We start from the raw sequence: 18,474 nt of genomic DNA on the forward strand, positions 1-18,474 counted from the left end.
TGTTTGCGCTGCTTTGCTTTATCTGGCCTGGTCGCGTTGAATATGAAAACTTGTTCTCAACTAGCTTACCTGACTAATTAAGGTGAAATTTTAAAAAAGGAAAAACAATTGTTTCCCAGAAAGGGATGTAGCTCAGTGGTAGAGCGGCATGCTTCGAATGTATGAGGTCCTGGGTTCAATCCCCCTCCTTCTCCATTAAATTTTTGCATGGCCCATCTCCTACTTTCCAGATATTGAAATTCTCAGCAGGAAAACAGAGACGTGCTAAATAATTGCTTTGTATCTGAAGACATTCTTCAATCCCTGTTCGTACATTTATGTAACAGAGTGGCATGGTTGCCAACTTCAATTGCATCATTTTCAAAAACTGAAGTTCATGGGTTAGATGACTGTCCAACTGGGTTGTTTTAGAATTGCTGCTATCATTTCATTGTAGTTTCAATGGAGTGGTGTTATAAACGTACATTGTATTAATAGCATTTTATCTGCAAATAAAATTGGATCGAAGCTCAGAGGGGAGTGCATGCTATTTTAGTACTTGGTTCAATCCCAAGGTTTCTCCACTGAGTACTTTGTGTGCCAAATTCACATTACACAACTCCTACTTTCCAGAATGTTGAAATTCTCACAGGAAACAGAGATGTTATTTGTGTGTGTAGAGAAATGCTATTTCTTATGCAGGTGACCAACCTATTGCTAATACAGGGCTACACCTCAAAGTAAGCCTGTGGGGTCCCCTACAGGATAGCTCCCGCATTACACTAACTGCCAAAACCAGCGCACACACATAATCTCCTTTGTAGCTGAACATTGTGTGCCCGAAGAGGATTCTACGATGACGGACAGACAACTGAGCCAATGGCGGAAGACTACAGACTACACCCCAGCTGAACCAATCCAAAGATCCGATCTTCCAGAATCAACCTACTTTCTGTTCTATATATAAGTGGTGTACTGATTGTAACGGTCTCTTTGCCTGCCGTTCCGTACGAACCAACGGAGGAGCCGTAATTACGCTGTTCTAGATATCTTCACTCTGAATAAACTGTCGCTTGTCATACAATTTACCACCTTGTCTGAATCGATCCTTGACCGACTCGCCCGTCTACATATCTAATTTCTAACAGAACTTGGTAGGCAGAGGATAGTTTACTAACGATCCAGTCGAAGTGAGTTGATTTGGGTGTGAAAGGGCGAGTTGGTGAAAGGATGGTTCACGGAGGACGGGTGAAGACTTTTGGGGGAGGACAACAATTCTGCTCAACTCGGGAAACTGATCTCAAGGTGCACCATAAAAAAGGTAAGCAAAGCCTGTTAAATCAAACTTAGCATATTGTCGTATAGTCTGTCCAAATTTTGATCAGTATTTCCGAGTAAGTATGAATTCTTGTGTAAATTTATAATTTGCTGACGAGTCGAAAGAACAGTGTAGTGAACATATGTAGTAACGAACCGGCGACGGCCGGTGTGATATAAATCATTGATGAGATATCAGTAAGGGGATAGTTAATTACTATTCATTAAATCTGGCGCCAAGGGGATAAATTGTAATTTTGTGACCCGACCCGTGACCCGGTCAGCACAGTCTGATAGCTTTCAATGATGAGTGATCACTTTTAAGGCCTGGATAGTTCCGATAGGGGTCGGGAATAGAGATCAGTAAGGGGATAGTTAATTACTATTCATTAAATCTGGCGCCGGGGGATAAATTGTAATTTTGTCCCGCGACCCGGTACGGCTCAGTCTGATAGAGATTCACCGATAGGGGTCGGACATGTGTAATAATTCTGATAGGGGTCAGCTCGATAGGGATCAGGAATAGAGATCAGTAAGGGGGTAGCTAATTACTATTCATTAAATCTGGCGCCGAGGGGATAAATTGTAATTTTGTCCCGCGACCCGGTACGGCTCAGTCTGATAGAAATTCACTGATAAGGATCGGCTTTCAGGGGTCAGAGATATAACGTGTTGTTTTGTCTTGTTTTGTCTATTTGTAACTGTTTATATTAAATTTGCAATGTGGTTGTAATTGTTTTCATTAAGATTGTTGGTGGTTAGATAGAGGGAGAGAGATAGAATTATAATAAGGGATATTGGATAAATCCGAAACTTCTATACTGTATGTACCTATGACTTCTGTGTTAAATGTATAATCAGGAACGAAATGACTGATGTATAATTGAAATAATATCTGAATATAATATTTAAATATTGAGACTAAATAGACGAATAGATCCCTTGGTTGTGCGCTCCACAAATGCTATACCAACCCATTCGTTTTTTTCTCGAACTAAAACATACTAAGGAGAAGCTCAGAGATAAGACAGAGCACGAGCAGCAGTGTCTCTTCGAATACATCGTGGGTATTAATCAACGTCGGGCGAAGTATATGCTAACTATATTCAGATAGAAGGAGAGAATTTCGATTAAAACTACGATTAAAACTACGATTAAATTTAAGAACCAAGGGACCAAACAGAGAGTGAACAGAAGGCGGGGCCATTGCGTCTCCCACTGGTCTGCTTGCTGGGGTGAATGAAGATTTGTGTGTGTATGGTGTAGATTGGAGCTTACTGGCGTAAATGAAGATTTGTGAGACTCAAATCCTGTGCATGAAATACGCTTGATATTCAGTCGGGGACTAATATCGGTATGAATGAGGTCGGGGACCAAGCGAGTGTGGTACATTAGGTATTTCAGTTGGAGCTGGTACCGGTGAGAATGTTGAAAAAGTCGCAGGCTTGCTGATGAGAGTTATATCATAGAATATTGAGGGGGGTGCATGACTGTTGGAAAGAGTGTTAAACTCTATTAACGTAAAATTATTTTTGTAGATTTATATTATGAGGTTTGACCTATACTAATATTGTACAATTACATAATCAACATCTGAACATACTTACGTTAAACATTAATTGAGCCACTGAGTAATAGATAAGATATACACTAGGTACGGGGCGACGGGAGTGGTGTTCTAACCAAGTGCTGAGAAATAAGGTAGATTTATTTAGTTATTTTAATTCATTTACACAAGTACTTCCCGGTTATTGATTTTGGTTTGATTGTTCAGATAACACCATTGAAATTAAACAGGAGGTCAAGGTATACTAACATTAGAATCTGTTTTCATTATGGGGAACAATGAAAGGCCCGCAGAGTGGATTGCAGGCTGAGGTTTTTATGTTAAAGGGACAGTGCACATTTATCACAGTTGTGTGTGTCTGTCTAATGGCTGGGTATTTAAGAAGTATTTTGGGGAGGCAATTTGGAGAAACACGAATAAGACATGAAACATCGAGACAAATTATTTGAGTTTGAGGGGATTATCATAATTATTAGGTTTTGTTTTGTATTAAATGTTTGGGTTAAGGGGATTTCCATGTTCCCAGAGACATGATATTTTAAAGAGGCACGCTCACATATGGAACCTTTATGAGTTTTTTATTTTATGAGTTTTAATTACACAAGTGATTTTTATTTTATTTTAAGGATAAAGGGTTCTTTAATATGTCTAATATGGTATGGAACACGAATGTAGGGGGATGGTGTAACCTTTGACCTGCTTTCATGGCTCTCTCGGGTGGTCTGATCAGCCACAAGGGGGTGATATTTGAATAATGAATTTGTGGTCATGGGTAATACTGTTTAAAAAATAAATAAAAAGATTAAAAAAGTTTTTTTTAATTTAATTTATTTTTTAAGGTAACTTAATTATAGTGGAGTTTAATTAACCTATATAAAGACTTTAGAAATTGCCACCATAGACATGTTTTTCTAAAACAAAAACAAACAAAAAAATCCATGAGTTTAGATAAAGCAAAACAGTGAGACATTTAGTTAAAATGTGGAAACATGGGAAAAGGCAGACAGAAGAGCCCTCCCCCGCACTGCAGAGACCTTGAAGGTTGGAGAGCAGAGAGGAGAAGTTTTAGAAGGGAGCCAGGACGAGCAAAGATAACAGAATGTGTAGATAACAGTCACTGAGTGGAGACAAAAGGGAGAATTGGACATGTGGAAAATTAAAGGGGCGCTCCTACATGATAATGTCAGAACAGAAGGATAATATACTAATCTTACCTAAGTCATTATTTAGAGTAGGTAAGGTTGTTACCTGGGCAGAGCCAGGTATCAAAAGGGGGATAGGTAAATTGTGGTCTAGGATAGGATGGGGCCTATTGGATAAGAAACTAATAATAAATAAAAAAATGTAGCTAACAAATGGGCATAGAAGTTAAAGATATAATCAGATAAAACATATGAGAAACTGTTTGTTAACCAAGCCTGTATGTCCAGCATTTTATGCATTATAGGTGAACTGCAGGTGAAGTCACTCAATCCAGTCCCAGAGGCTTGTTGGGGGGACCATACCAAGGTCTCAAGGTGACAGCTAGCTGAAAGAGCTACCCGGATTCATATCGCACGGCGGGAGGGTAAGACACACTGACACTATCGAACAATAAACAGTGTTCGAGAGGAGAACTGGAATTAACAGAATTCCGGGGGCCATCTCTCGAATGAAGAAAATCCTCCCTGTCCTGTCACCCCTGTTTTTGTTCATAGAAGTGAAGATGTGTCTGGCTCTTGCTAAGTGATGTGTTCTCGGGGAAAGGGTGGGGCCTCACATGGAAGCTGTTTGTCTGAGCTGTCTTATCGTGGGTGACATCCCAAATAACACAGCTCCGGACGAATCAGTGCCCGAAGCCTCAGCTGGTTTGACCACCCTGGCTCACGGTTTGGCAGAAAACTCTGGGGTGGATACTTCTCTGACTAATATAATTTGATAGCATGTTCGGAAAATTGAAAAAATATTATGATCACTGTATTATGGGCTACATTCACCTGTGTGACTGTTTTAGTTTTATGGGGCTGTTGTCTAATTCCCTGTGTATGAGGCCTTATTTCCAGGACTCTGGAGAAATCGATGGAAATAGATGGTGATGTACCAGCGGATTCCAGGTTCTGACCCGTGGAGTGCTGAATGTATGTCTACAGAACAAGTGGACGAAAATTATAAATGAAATTATATTAAATTGGGAGGGTGTCCGTATGGGGATTACATGATAACCGACTTGGGACAGTTCTGGGATTGGAGAAGAGGGTATCCTTATAGCATAGGGGATCCCACAAAGGTGGATAGGTTTTCCATGATATGGGGAAAACCTGGGAGCACTGTTGAACTTTGTAAAGGTGATGAAATCCTACTAACCATCAAAACTATTAAGCTCTCTGATGCAGGCACTTACACCCTCGGACTACAAAGGACCGGGACAGACACGATGGGTGTGTTTTCTATTAAGGTGCTGCCAAAACCAGAGGTCCCAGACGAACCAGGGCCAGACACACTCCTCTACCACCCCTGGACCGAACCTGCCACCACTGTGTTAAAAATCCCATTCATTACTTCACACTCAGTCCAGGTCAAAGGTAAATCGGGCGCACCTTGGCACCACTTGACTCATTGTACACCAGCACCGACTCCTTCAAGAACGCTGACTGAAGTCAGGGTCGATTTGAGCGACCTAAATTTGATTACAACCACAGAACCCTTAGTTGGTGAGGATGTGGGAGCAGCTCCCCAGCACACCAACTAACAGGTCGTCCAGAGATAGGGGCTATCCCTGGACGAGATTGGGGATATCGGGCCCCGTGTTTGTTATTTTTATTGTAGTCACAGGAGTTTCCATGGGGATTCTCCTGTGGGTATTAGAGCATCATACACCTACATCACAAGCAGATATAGGACCCTTTAATGGGTCATCCAACCTGACCACATCCATGGCACATATAGAACTGACCAATCATTTGTGCAAGAGGCATTCCACCACCCCTGACACTGATTGTAAGGCCAACGACATACGGAGCACGACCGTTTGCGTCCCCGCAAATGCAACTAATATCATTAACATCCCTTGGGGGACTTTAGGGTACTCTAGGATAAAGGGGAGGGAACAGGCGGGGACCAGTGCACTCTGGTTTGCCGGACACGTCTGGTATATGACATTAGGGAAGGTTGGCGATTGGTCTTGGAGGAATTTGGTGGGGGAGACAGGTAATGGGTGGGAAGACTGGACAAAAGACGAGGGGGCAGTGAAATGGCGGAAGCGACTGACCTTAACTAAGACAAATACGGGACTGAAACTTACTGTTAGGCCAGGGGGCCAGCCCTTAGGGTGTTATGATTTCATACTGGCCCCAGGGAATTCCGGGGTCAGATATTGGTTGTGGCGAATTTGCGTGACTAATAATCCTAAACCGACTTCGGTTACAGTAAGGAATGACATGACCACACCCGTAAAAGGGTCCCCGTCATCCCCACTGTTTGGCCCGGTGGAGGCAATATCCAGGCTTAAAAGTCCGGATGATGTAATTTTAACAGCCACAGGAGTCTCAGGTTTTTCCAATAATTGGCTATTGTTGACCGAGGAAGCTGCAAATACCACCAGGCAGAGTTGTGTGGTGTGCATGGGAGCTCGTCCATTGCTCCGCATTGTCCCAGCAGTAGTGACTCTAGCATGTCTAATCCCTCTTATGACTACAGATAACCCCAGGGATAAATGTACTGCCTGGGATGAGGTCTATCCGGTTACTAAATTCACCACTAGGAACCCAGTGTTTTCCAACCAGGTTGCAAGGGCAAATTTTACTTGTGTCAATATGACGGGAGGAGGAACCGAGGTGGGATGGATCCCTGCGGATTGGTGTCTGGATACAGTTAATATTAAGGGGAGCCTTAGGTCAATATCCAGAGCAGATGTGTGGTGGTGGTGTGGTAGCACGGTCCTGTTTGATAAGTTACCCTCCAACAGTACTGGACGCTGTGCACTTGTTACTCTCTTGTTGCCTGTTTCTATCTACCCTATAGGAGCCGAGGACCTTGTTCTGCGGACCCAGGGAGTAAATCCCGGATATAGGGGACGTTCCAGGAGAGACACCACCCCATCTAGTGGAGACCCCTCCTACATAGACGCTATCGGAGTCCCTAGGGGAGTGCCTGATGAGTTTAAGTTAATAGATCAGGTAGCTGCAGGGTTTGAATCATCCATCTGTTGGTGGTGCACAATTAACAAGAATGTTGATCGTATTAACTATATACATTACAACGTCCAAAGACTAGGCAACTGGACTCAGCAGGGTTTTGAAGCAGTACATGGTCAACTGGCTGCAACCAGCCTGATGGCTTTCCAAAATCGTATTGCCATTGATATGTTACTCTCTGAGAAGGGCGGAGTTTGCTCTATGTTTGGTGACCAGTGTTGTACTTTCATCCCTAATAACACAGCCTCGGATGGTAGCTTGACCATAGCCCTAGAAGGTCTGCGGACGCTTAATGGTAAAATGAAATCTCATTCTGGGATAGATACCTCGATGTGGGACTCCTGGATGAGTGCGTTTGGTAAATATAAAACCCTGGTGTCCTCCATTTTGGTATCCATTTCGGTGTTCGCTGCCATTTTAGTTCTCTGTGGATGCTGTTGCATTCCATGCATCCGTTCCCTTGCCACTAGGGTTATCTCTAGAGCCATTGACCCTTCCTCCCCTTCCCAGATGTTTCCTCTGCTGGATAAAGACCTACTTGAATTCGAGGATGAGGAGGAGAGTGCCTATTAGATTTACATTATATCTGCTGTTGCCTTATGGGGATGTATGTATGTGTTATGCAAGTGGATCATTCCGCCTGACTTGCCTAGTTTAAGTCACATCTCTTTGGAGATGTGAAGAGAGGGAATCACAACTTTTTCCTGCGGGAAAAAAGTTGGCTTATGTAGACAAGCATTTACTTTTATTTTGAGCTGTTGTTCTCCGCTCTGTTAAATGAGGGTTGTAAGTTCCTAGGTGGCTGGTAGCCAACTTAGTACATAGTGGGATTGAATGGAGAACATGATGGTAATACATATATATCTATTTCTGTTTAAAACCGTGCCTTATTTCATAGTCCCATTGGGAGAAGTTTCTCTTTGTGTCTGGATCCAGTTAGGTTGTGTCACGTCTCTGGTGAGACGTGAAGAGAGGGTTTTGTAGAGAAATGCTATTTCTTATGTAGGTGACCAAACTATTGTTAATGGGGGGCTACAACTCAGAGTAGAGCCTGTGGGGTCCCCTACAGGATAGCTCCCGCATTACACTAATTGCCAAAACCAGCGCACACACACATAATCTCCTTTGTATCTTAACATTGTGTCCCCGAAGAGGATTCTACGATGACGGACAGATAACTGAGCCAATGGTGGAAGACTACAGACTACACCCCAGCTGAACCAATCCAAAGATCCGATCTTCCAGAATCAACCTACTTTCTATTCTATATATTAGTGGTGTACTGATTGTAACGGTCTCTTCTTCGTCTGCGTTTCCGTACGAACCAGCGGGAGAGCCGTAATTACGCTGTTCTAGATATCTTCACTCTGAATAAACTGTAGCTTGTCATACAATTTACCACCTTGTCTGAATCGATCCTTGACCGACTCGCCCGTCTACATATCCAATTTCTAACAAAGCCCAACTGGTGCAGGATAGGAGTAGCTGAGAGGACCAGATGGTTTATAATAATGCTTTGCTATCTTTACTGTTTTCCATGACCAAAGTTTTATCCTGTATCTTACATGTCAATAAACAATAAAGTGTTATCCTGTTTTTGCTAAAAGGGGGGCTTAAATTTCACACCATTTTCTTTTGTTCTGTTTTTGAATGAGCTGTTGTTCTCTTTTGACATGAGGGTTGTAAGTTCCTAGGTGGCTGGTAGCCAATCTAGTACATAGTGGGATCGATATGGAGGACATGAAGGTATTTTAAACTTTGTAACTGTTATATGATTCATTGCTGAATTTTTGTTCACACCCATGGGGGTGTGAAAAAGAGGGATTATTGGATCCTGTGTTTTACATTATAGCCATTACCATATATATGATTGCATATTATCTGCTGTTGGCTTGTGTTGATGTATGTAAGTGTTATGCAACATAGCTGACTTGAAACATTGTTAAAAGTGTCAGGGCCAGGGGACTTTCTCATGCTGGAAAAAATACAGAAGGGAGGGCACATTCAGAGCGTGGGGTTGCGAGAACAAGCGGTCTTTTGTTAGATAACAGGAGCCAGGTGCGAGATAACGGTATGGAGCATGAGAGCCTGGCTGCAACTTCTCTTATTACATTCCAGAATCGCATTGCAGTGGATATGCTACTGGCGGAGAAAGGTGGAGCTTGTACTATGTTTGGTGAACAGTGTTGTACTTTCATCCCTAATAAAACAGCCTCCGATGGTAGCTTGACCATAACCCTAGAAGGTTTGAGGACTCTTAATGGTAAAATGAAATCCCATTCTGGCATAGACACCTCCATGTGGGATTCCTGGATGAACGCGTTTGGGAAATATAAAACCTTGGTATCCTCAATTTTGGTCTCTATCTCAGTTTTTGCAGCCATTTTAGTGTTGTGCGGCTGCTGCTGCATTCCATGTATTCGCTCACTCACTACTAGAGTTATATCTAAGGCCATTGACCCAGCAAGCCCTTCCCAGATGTTTCCCCTTTTAGGGGATGGGGAACCCGAGTATGAAGAGGGGGATCCAGTTGCTTTTATTGATTAAGCTTCTCCATTGTATGTCGTGCCTCTTCTGAGATGGGAAGAGGGGGCATTGCGGCCATTGTGGGCCATTCCGTATAGACTTACCTAGTTTAGGCTGTTTTCCTTTTTGGGTTATGTTTTTTTTTTGCTTAGAGTATCTGGACTATCTCTTAGGAGATGTGAAGAGAGGGAATCACGAAACTTTTCCTTCTGGGAAAAGTTTTCTTTTTGTGTCTGGATCTAGTTAGGTTGTGTCACGTCTCTGGTGAGACGTGAAGAGAGGGTTTTGTAGAGAAATGCTATTTCTTATGCAGGTGACCAACCCTATTGCTAATACAGGGCTACAACTCAAAGTAAAGCCTGTGGGGTCCCCTACAGGATAGCTCCCGCATTACACTAACTGCCAAAACCAGTGCACACACATAATCTCCTTTGTAGCTGAACATTGTGTGCCCGAAGAGGATTCTACGATGACGGACAGACAACTGAGCCAATGGCGGAAGACTACAGACTACACCCCAGCTGAACCAATCCAAAGATCCGATCTTCCAGAATCAACCTACTTTCTGTTCTGTATATTAGTGGTGTACTGATTGTAACGGTCTCTTTGCCTGCTGTTCCATATGAACTAACGGAGGAGCCGTAATTACGCTGTACTAGATATCTTCACTCTGAATAAACTGTTACTTGTCATAAAATTTACCACTTTGTCTGAATCGATCCTTGACCGGCTCACCCATCTACATATCTAATTTCTAACAGATGTACCTCTACGGTAGAGCTAATACTTGAAATGCATGCGCTCTGAAGTTAATCCCCAAATTTTCTGATGAGTATATTTAGTTGTGAAATTAGCTTTTGCACAACTCTACTTTCCAGAATGTTGACATTTTAAGAAGGAAATAGATGTGCTAAGTCATCTGTTTTTGTAAACTGAAGCACATGGGTTCAATCCTGGGTTCAAGCCTTGTTCGACGTTTATGGAAGCTAGATGATATTATGGAAATGTACTTTCATTAGAACAGTGTAAAGAAAGGGTCAATTGTATTGATATGGCCACTACGACCTGTATGCTCTAGTCGGCTGGCCCTCGCTACATATTCGTCGCCAGACCCACTGGTTCCAGGTCATCTTTTTAGTCTATGCTAGGTAAAGCTCCGCCTTATCTCAGCTCACTGGTCACGATAACAACACCCACCCGTAGCACGCGTTCCAGCAGGTATATCTCACTGGTCATCCCCAAAGCCAACACCTCCTTTGGCCGCCTTTCCTTCCAGTTTTCTGCTGACAATGACTGGAACGAATTGCAAAAATCGCTGAAGCTGGAGACATATTTCCCTCACTAACTTTCAGTGTTGCCAACTTAGCGACTTAGTCACTGTATTTAGCAAGTATTCAGACCCCTCTGAATACTTGCAGACATTTTCATTTTACTCACTTTTTGTCTCTTCCACAATGTTATTCCTCACTCCTACAGTGTCCATCACAATTACATGCACATGGACAATTATGCAAATTAGGTGATGACATCATTTAGCAACTTCTAGTGACTTTTAGGACAGCCAATAGCTACTTTCCTTACTGAGGTGTTGGCAACACTGCTAACTTTAAACATCGGCTATCTGAGCAGCTAACTGATCGCTGCAGCTGTACAAAGCCCATCTGTAAATAGCCCACCCAATCTACCTACCTCGTCCCCATATTGTTTTAATATACTTTCTGCTCTTTGCACACCAGTATTTCTACTTGCACATCATCATCTGCTCATCTATCACTCCAGTGTTAATTTGCTAAATTGTAAATACTTCGCTACTATGGCCTATTTATTGCCTTACCTTCATTTGCACGCACTGTATATAGACTTTCTTTTTTTTCTTCTATTGTGTTATTGACTGTACGCTTGTTTATTCCATCTGTAACTCTGTGTTGTTGTTTGTGTTGCGCTGCTTTGCTTTATCTTGGCCAGGTCGCAGTTGAATATGAAAACTTGTTCTCAACTAGCTTACCTGATTAATTATAGATGAAATTTTAAAAAATAAGAAAAAACCATTTCTTTCCCAGAAAGGGGATGTAGCTCAGTGGTAGAGCGCATGCTTCGCATGTATGAGGTCCTGGGTTCAATCCCCAGCTTCTCCATTAAAGCTTTTGCAATGGCCCATCTCCTACTTTCCAGGATATTGAAATTCTCAACAGGAAACAGAGACGTGCTAAATAATTTGCTCTTGTAATCTGAAGAACATGTGTTCAATCCCTGTTCGTACATTTATGTAACAGAAGTGGCATGGTTGCCAACTTCAATTGCATCATTTTCAAAAACTGAAGTTCATGGGTTAGATGACTGTCCATACTTGCTTGTATTTAGAATTGCTGCTATCATTTCATTGTAGTTTCAATGGAGTGGTGTATATAAAAAGTACATTGTATTAATATTGCATTTTATCTGCAAATAAAATTGTATTGAAGCTCAGAGGGGGAGTGCATGCTATTTTAGTACTTGGTTCAATCCCAAGGTTCTCCACTGAGTATTTGTGTGCCAAATTCACATTACACAACTCCTACTTTCCAGAATGTTGAAATTCTCACAGGAAACAGAGATGTTATTTGTGTGCCAAATTCACATTACACAACTACTACTTTCCAGAATATTGATAAATATCTTGCAGTATAGAGTGGCATGGTGGCCAAGCGGTAAGGTGTCGGTCTTGTAAACCGAAGATCATGGGTTCAAATCCCATCCGTGCCTTACTGAAAGATAGCTGGTACCATGGGAAGGTTCTTTCACTGGAGGACTTTGAAGAAAAAAAAAGTTCTCAAAATGGCAACCCTGCTATTATATAGTAAGGGGATGTACCTCTACGGTAGAGCTAATACTTGAAATGCATGCGCTCTGAAGTTAATCCCCAAATTTTCTGATGAGTATATTTAGTTGTGAAATTAGCTTTTGCACAACTCTACTTTCCAGAATGTTGACATTTTAAGAAGGAAATAGATGTGCTAAGTCATCTGTTTTTGTAAACTGAAGCACATGGGTTCAATCCTGGGTTCAAGCCTTGTTCGACGTTTATGGAAGCTAGATGATATTATGGAAATGTACTTTCATTAGAACAGTGTAAAGAAAGGGTCAATTGTATTGATATGGCCACTACGACCTGTATGCTCTAGTCGGCTGGCCCTCGCTACATATTCGTCGCCAGACCCACTGGTTCCAGGTCATCTTTTTAGTCTATGCTAGGTAAAGCTCCGCCTTATCTCAGCTCACTGGTCACGATAACAACACCCACCCGTAGCACGCGTTCCAGCAGGTATATCTCACTGGTCATCCCCAAAGCCAACACCTCCTTTGGCCGCCTTTCCTTCCAGTTCTCTGCTGACAATGACTGGAACGAATTGCAAAAATCGCTGAAGCTGGAGACATATTTCCCTCACTAACTTTCAGTGTTGCCAACTTAGCGACTTAGTCGCTGTATTTAGCAAGTATTCAGACCCCTCTGAATACTTGCAGACATTTTCATTTGACTCACTTTTTGTCTCTTCCACAATGTTATTCCTCACTCCTACAGTGTCCATCACAATTACATGCACATGGACAATTATGCAAATTAGGTGATGACATCATTTAGCAACTTCTAGTGACTTTTAGGACAGCCAATAGCTACTTTCCTTACTGAGGTGTTGGCAACACTGCTAACTTTAAACATCGGCTATCTGAGCAGCTAACTGATCGCTGCAGCTGTACAAAGCCCATCTGTAAATAGCCCACCCAATCTACCTACCTCGTCCCCATATTGTTTTAATATACTTTCTGCTCTTTGCACACCAGTATTTCTACTTGCACATCATCATCTGCTCATCTATCACTCCAGTGTTAATTTGCTAAATTGTAAATACTTCGCTACTATGGCCTATTTATTGCCTTACCTTCATTTGCACGCACTGTATATAGACTTTCTTTTTTTTCTTCTATTGTGTTATTGACTGTACGCTTGTTTATTCCATCTGTAACTCTGTGTTGTTGTTTGTGTTGCGCTGCTTTGCTTTATCTTGGCCAGGTCGCAGTTGAATATGAAAACTTGTTCTCAACTAGCTTACCTGATTAATTACAGGTGAAATTTAAAAAAATAAGAAAAAACCATTTCTTTCCCAGAAAGGGGATGTAGCTCAGTGGTAGAGCGCATGCTTCGCATGTATGAGGTCCTGGGTTCAATCCCCAGCTTCTCCATTAAAGCTTTTGCAATGGCCCATCTCCTACTTTCCAGGATATTGAAATTCTCAGCAGGAAACAGAGACGTGCTAAATAATTTGCTCTTGTAATCTGAAGAACATGTGTTCAATCCCTGTTCGTGCATTTATGTAACAGAAGTGGCATGGTTGCCAACTTCAATTGCATCATTTTCAAAAACTGAAGTTCATGGGTTAGATGACTGTCCATACTTGCTTGTATTTAGAATTGCTGCTATCATTTCATTGTAGTTTCAATGGAGTGGTGTATATAAAAAGTACATTGTATTAATATTGCATTTTATCTGCAAATAAAATTGTATTGAAGCTCAGAGGGGGAGTGCATGCTATTTTAGTACTTGGTTCAATCCCAAGGTTCTCCACTGAGTATTTGTGTGCCAAATTCACATTACACAACTCCTACTTTCCAGAATGTTGAAATTCTCACAGGAAACAGAGATGTTATTTGTGTGCCAAATTCACATTACACAACTACTACTTTCCAGAATATTGATAAATATCTTGCAGTATAGAGTGGCATGGTGGCCAAGCGGTAAGGTGTCGGTCTTGTAAACCGAAGATCATGGTTTCAAATCCCATCCGTGCCTTACTGAAAGATAGCTGGTACCATGGGAAGGTTCTTTCACTGGAGGACTTTGAAGAAAAAAAAAGTTCTCAAAATGGCAACCCTGCTATTATATAGTAAGGGGATGTACCTCTACGGTAGAGCTAATACTTGAAATGCATGCGCTCTGAAGTTAATCCCCAAATTTTCTGATGAGTATATTTAGTTGTGAAATTAGCTTTTGCACAACTCTACTTTCCAGAATGTTGACATTTTAAGAAGGAAATAGATGTGCTAAGTCATCTGTTTTTGTAAACTGAAGCACATGGGTTCAATCCTGGGTTCAAGCCTTGTTCGACGTTTATGGAAGCTAGATGATATTATGGAAATGTACTTTCATTAGAACAGTGTAAAGAAAGGGTCAATTGTATTGATATGGCCACTACGACCTGTATGCTCTAGTCGGCTGGCCCTCGCTACATATTCGTCGCCAGACCCACTGGTTCCAGGTCATCTTTTTAGTCTATGCTAGGTAAAGCTCCGCCTTATCTCAGCTCACTGGTCACGATAACAACACCCACCCGTAGCACGCGTTCCAGCAGGTATATCTCACTGGTCATCCCCAAAGCCAACACCTCCTTTGGCCGCCTTTCCTTCCAGTTTTCTGCTGACAATGACTGGAACGAATTGCAAAAATCGCTGAAGCTGGAGACATATTTCCCTCACTAACTTTCAGTGTTGCCAACTTAGCGACTTAGTCACTGTATTTAGCAAGTATTCAGACCCCTCTGAATACTTGCAGACATTTTCATTTTACTCACTTTTTGTCTCTTCCACAATGTTATTCCTCACTCCTACAGTGTCCATCACAATTACATGCACATGGACAATTATGCAAATTAGGTGATGACATCATTTAGCAACTTCTAGTGACTTTTAGGACAGCCAATAGCTACTTTCCTTACTGAGGTGTTGGCAACACTGCTAACTTTAAACATCGGCTATCTGAGCAGCTAACTGATCGCTGCAGCTGTACAAAGCCCATCTGTAAATAGCCCACCCAATCTACCTACCTCGTCCCCATATTGTTTTAATATACTTTCTGCTCTTTGCACACCAGTATTTCTACTTGCACATCATCATCTGCTCATCTATCACTCCAGTGTTAATTTGCTAAATTGTAAATACTTCGCTACTATGGCCTATTTATTGCCTTACCTTCATTTGCACGCACTGTATATAGACTTTCTTTTTTTTCTTCTATTGTGTTATTGACTGTACGCTTGTTTATTCCATCTGTAACTCTGTGTTGTTGTTTGTGTTGCGCTGCTTTGCTTTATCTTGGCCAGGTCGCAGTTGAATATGAAAACTTGTTCTCAACTAGCTTACCTGATTAATTATAGATTAAATTTAAAAAAATAAGAAAAAACCATTTCTTTCCCAGAAAGGGGATGTAGCTCAGTGGTAGAGCGCATGCTTCGCATGTATGAGGTCCTGGGTTCAATCCCCAGCTTCTCCATTAATGCTTTTGCAATGGCCCATCTCCTACTTTCCAGGATATTGAAATTCTCAACAGGAAACAGAGACGTGCTAAATAATTTGCTCTTGTAATCTGAAGAACATGTGTTCAATCCCTGTTCGTACATTTATGTAACAGAAGTGGCATGGTTGCCAACTTCAATTGCATCATTTTCAAAAACTGAAGTTCATGGGTTAGATGACTGTCCATACTTGCTTGTATTTAGAATTGCTGCTATCATTTCATTGTAGTTTCAATGGAGTGGTGTATATAAAAAGTACATTGTATTAATATTGCATTTTATCTGCAAATAGAATTGTATTGAAGCTCAGAGGGGGAGTGCATGCTATTTTAGTACTTGGTTCAATCCCAAGGTTCTCCACTGAGTATTTGTGTGCCAAATTCACATTACACAACTCCTACTTTCCAGAATGTTGAAATTCTCACAGGAAACAGAGATGTTATTTGTGTGCCAAATTCACATTACACAACTACTACTTTCCAGAATATTGATAAATATCTTGCAGTATAGAGTGGCATGGTGGCCAAGCGGTAAGGTGTCGGTCTTGTAAACCGAAGATCATGGTTTCAAATCCCATCCGTGCCTTACTGAAAGATAGCTGGTACCATGGGAAGGTTCTTTCACTGGAGGACTTTGAAGAAAAAAAAAGTTCTCAAAATGGCAACCCTGCTATTATATAGTAAGGGGATGTACCTCTACGGTAGAGCTAATACTTGAAATGCATGCGCTCTGAAGTTAATCCCCAAATTTTCTGATGAGTATATTTAGTTGTGAAATTAGCTTTTGCACAACTCTACTTTCCAGAATGTTGACATTTTAAGAAGGAAATAGATGTGCTAAGTCATCTGTTTTTGTAAACTGAAGCACATGGGTTCAATCCTGGGTTCAAGCCTTGTTCGACGTTTATGGAAGCTAGATGATATTATGGAAATGTACTTTCATTAGAACAGTGTAAAGAAAGGGTCAATTGTATTGATATGGCCACTACGACCTGTATGCTCTAGTCGGCTGGCCCTCGCTACATATTCGTCGCCAGACCCACTGGTTCCAGGTCATCTTTTTAGTCTATGCTAGGTAAAGCTCCGCCTTATCTCAGCTCACTGGTCACGATAACAACACCCACCCGTAGCACGCGTTCCAGCAGGTATATCTCACTGGTCATCCCCAAAGCCAACACCTCCTTTGGCCGCCTTTCCTTCCAGTTTTCTGCTGACAATGACTGGAACGAATTGCAAAAATCGCTGAAGCTGGAGACATATTTCCCTCACTAACTTTCAGTGTTGCCAACTTAGCGACTTAGTCACTGTATTTAGCAAGTATTCAGACCCCTCTGAATACTTGCAGACATTTTCATTTTACTCACTTTTTGTCTCTTCCACAATGTTATTCCTCACTCCTACAGTGTCCATCACAATTACATGCACATGGACAATTATGCAAATTAGGTGATGACATCATTTAGCAACTTCTAGTGACTTTTAGGACAGCCAATAGCTACTTTCCTTACTGAGGTGTTGGCAACACTGCTAACTTTAAACATCGGCTATCTGAGCAGCTAACTGATCGCTGCAGCTGTACAAAGCCCATCTGTAAATAGCCCACCCAATCTACCTACCTCGTCCCCATATTGTTTTAATATACTTTCTGCTCTTTGCACACCAGTATTTCTACTTGCACATCATCATCTGCTCATCTATCACTCCAGTGTTAATTTGCTAAATTGTAAATACTTCGCTACTATGGCCTATTTATTGCCTTACCTTCATTTGCACGCACTGTATATAGACTTTCTTTTTTTTCTTCTATTGTGTTATTGACTGTACGCTTGTTTATTCCATCTGTAACTCTGTGTTGTTGTTTGTGTTGCGCTGCTTTGCTTTATCTTGGCCAGGTCGCAGTTGAATATGAAAACTTGTTCTCAACTAGCTTACCTGATTAATTATAGATGAAATTTAAAAAATAAGAAAAAACCATTTCTTTCCCAGAAAGGGGATGTAGCTCAGTGGTAGAGCGCATGCTTCGCATGTATGAGGTCCTGGGTTCAATCCCCAGCTTCTCCATTAATGCTTTTGCAATGGCCCATCTCCTACTTTCCAGGATATTGAAATTCTCAACAGGAAACAGAGACGTGCTAAATAATTTGCTCTTGTAATCTGAAGAACATGTGTTCAATCCCTGTTCGTACATTTATGTAACAGAAGTGGCATGGTTGCCAACTTCAATTGCATCATTTTCAAAAACTGAAGTTCATGGGTTAGATGACTGTCCATACTTGCTTGTATTTAGAATTGCTGCTATCATTTCATTGTAGTTTCAATGGAGTGGTGTATATAAAAAGTACATTGTATTAATATTGCATTTTATCTGCAAATAAAATTGTATTGAAGCTCAGAGGGGGAGTGCATGCTATTTTAGTACTTGGTTCAATCCCAAGGTTCTCCACTGAGTATTTGTGTGCCAAATTCACATTACACAACTCCTACTTTCCAGAATGTTGAAATTCTCACAGGAAACAGAGATGTTATTTGTGTGCCAAATTCACATTACACAACTACTACTTTCCAGAATATTGATAAATATCTTGCAGTAT

The 18,474-nt window shown here is 41.4% G+C and overlaps 7 non-coding genes across 7 annotated transcripts; all 7 read left to right on the top strand.

The window, feature by feature from the left end:
- The first annotated feature begins 11,624 nt into the window (after positions 1-11,624).
- On the top strand, positions 11,625-11,696 carry trnaa-cgc (transfer RNA alanine (anticodon CGC)). The gene has a single exon. It is a non-coding gene; the product is annotated as a tRNA-Ala (tRNA).
- Positions 11,697-12,231: 535 nt separating this feature from the next.
- On the top strand, positions 12,232-12,303 carry trnat-ugu (transfer RNA threonine (anticodon UGU)). The gene has a single exon. It is a non-coding gene; the product is annotated as a tRNA-Thr (tRNA).
- Positions 12,304-13,707: 1,404 nt separating this feature from the next.
- trnaa-cgc (transfer RNA alanine (anticodon CGC)) lies at positions 13,708-13,779 on the top strand. The gene has a single exon. It is a non-coding gene; the product is annotated as a tRNA-Ala (tRNA).
- Positions 13,780-14,314: 535 nt separating this feature from the next.
- On the top strand, positions 14,315-14,386 carry trnat-ugu (transfer RNA threonine (anticodon UGU)). The gene has a single exon. It is a non-coding gene; the product is annotated as a tRNA-Thr (tRNA).
- A 1,404-nt stretch (positions 14,387-15,790) lies between these two features.
- On the top strand, positions 15,791-15,862 carry trnaa-cgc (transfer RNA alanine (anticodon CGC)). Its single transcript has one exon. It is a non-coding gene; the product is annotated as a tRNA-Ala (tRNA).
- Positions 15,863-16,397: 535 nt separating this feature from the next.
- trnat-ugu (transfer RNA threonine (anticodon UGU)) lies at positions 16,398-16,469 on the top strand. Its single transcript has one exon. It is a non-coding gene; the product is annotated as a tRNA-Thr (tRNA).
- Positions 16,470-17,872: 1,403 nt separating this feature from the next.
- trnaa-cgc (transfer RNA alanine (anticodon CGC)) lies at positions 17,873-17,944 on the top strand. The gene has a single exon. It is a non-coding gene; the product is annotated as a tRNA-Ala (tRNA).
- Positions 17,945-18,474: the final 530 nt, after the last annotated feature.

Source organism: Oncorhynchus kisutch, unplaced genomic scaffold, assembly GCF_002021735.2.
Source record: "Oncorhynchus kisutch isolate 150728-3 unplaced genomic scaffold, Okis_V2 scaffold1646, whole genome shotgun sequence".
In the NCBI taxonomy this organism is placed as follows: Eukaryota; Metazoa; Chordata; class Actinopteri; order Salmoniformes; family Salmonidae; genus Oncorhynchus; species Oncorhynchus kisutch.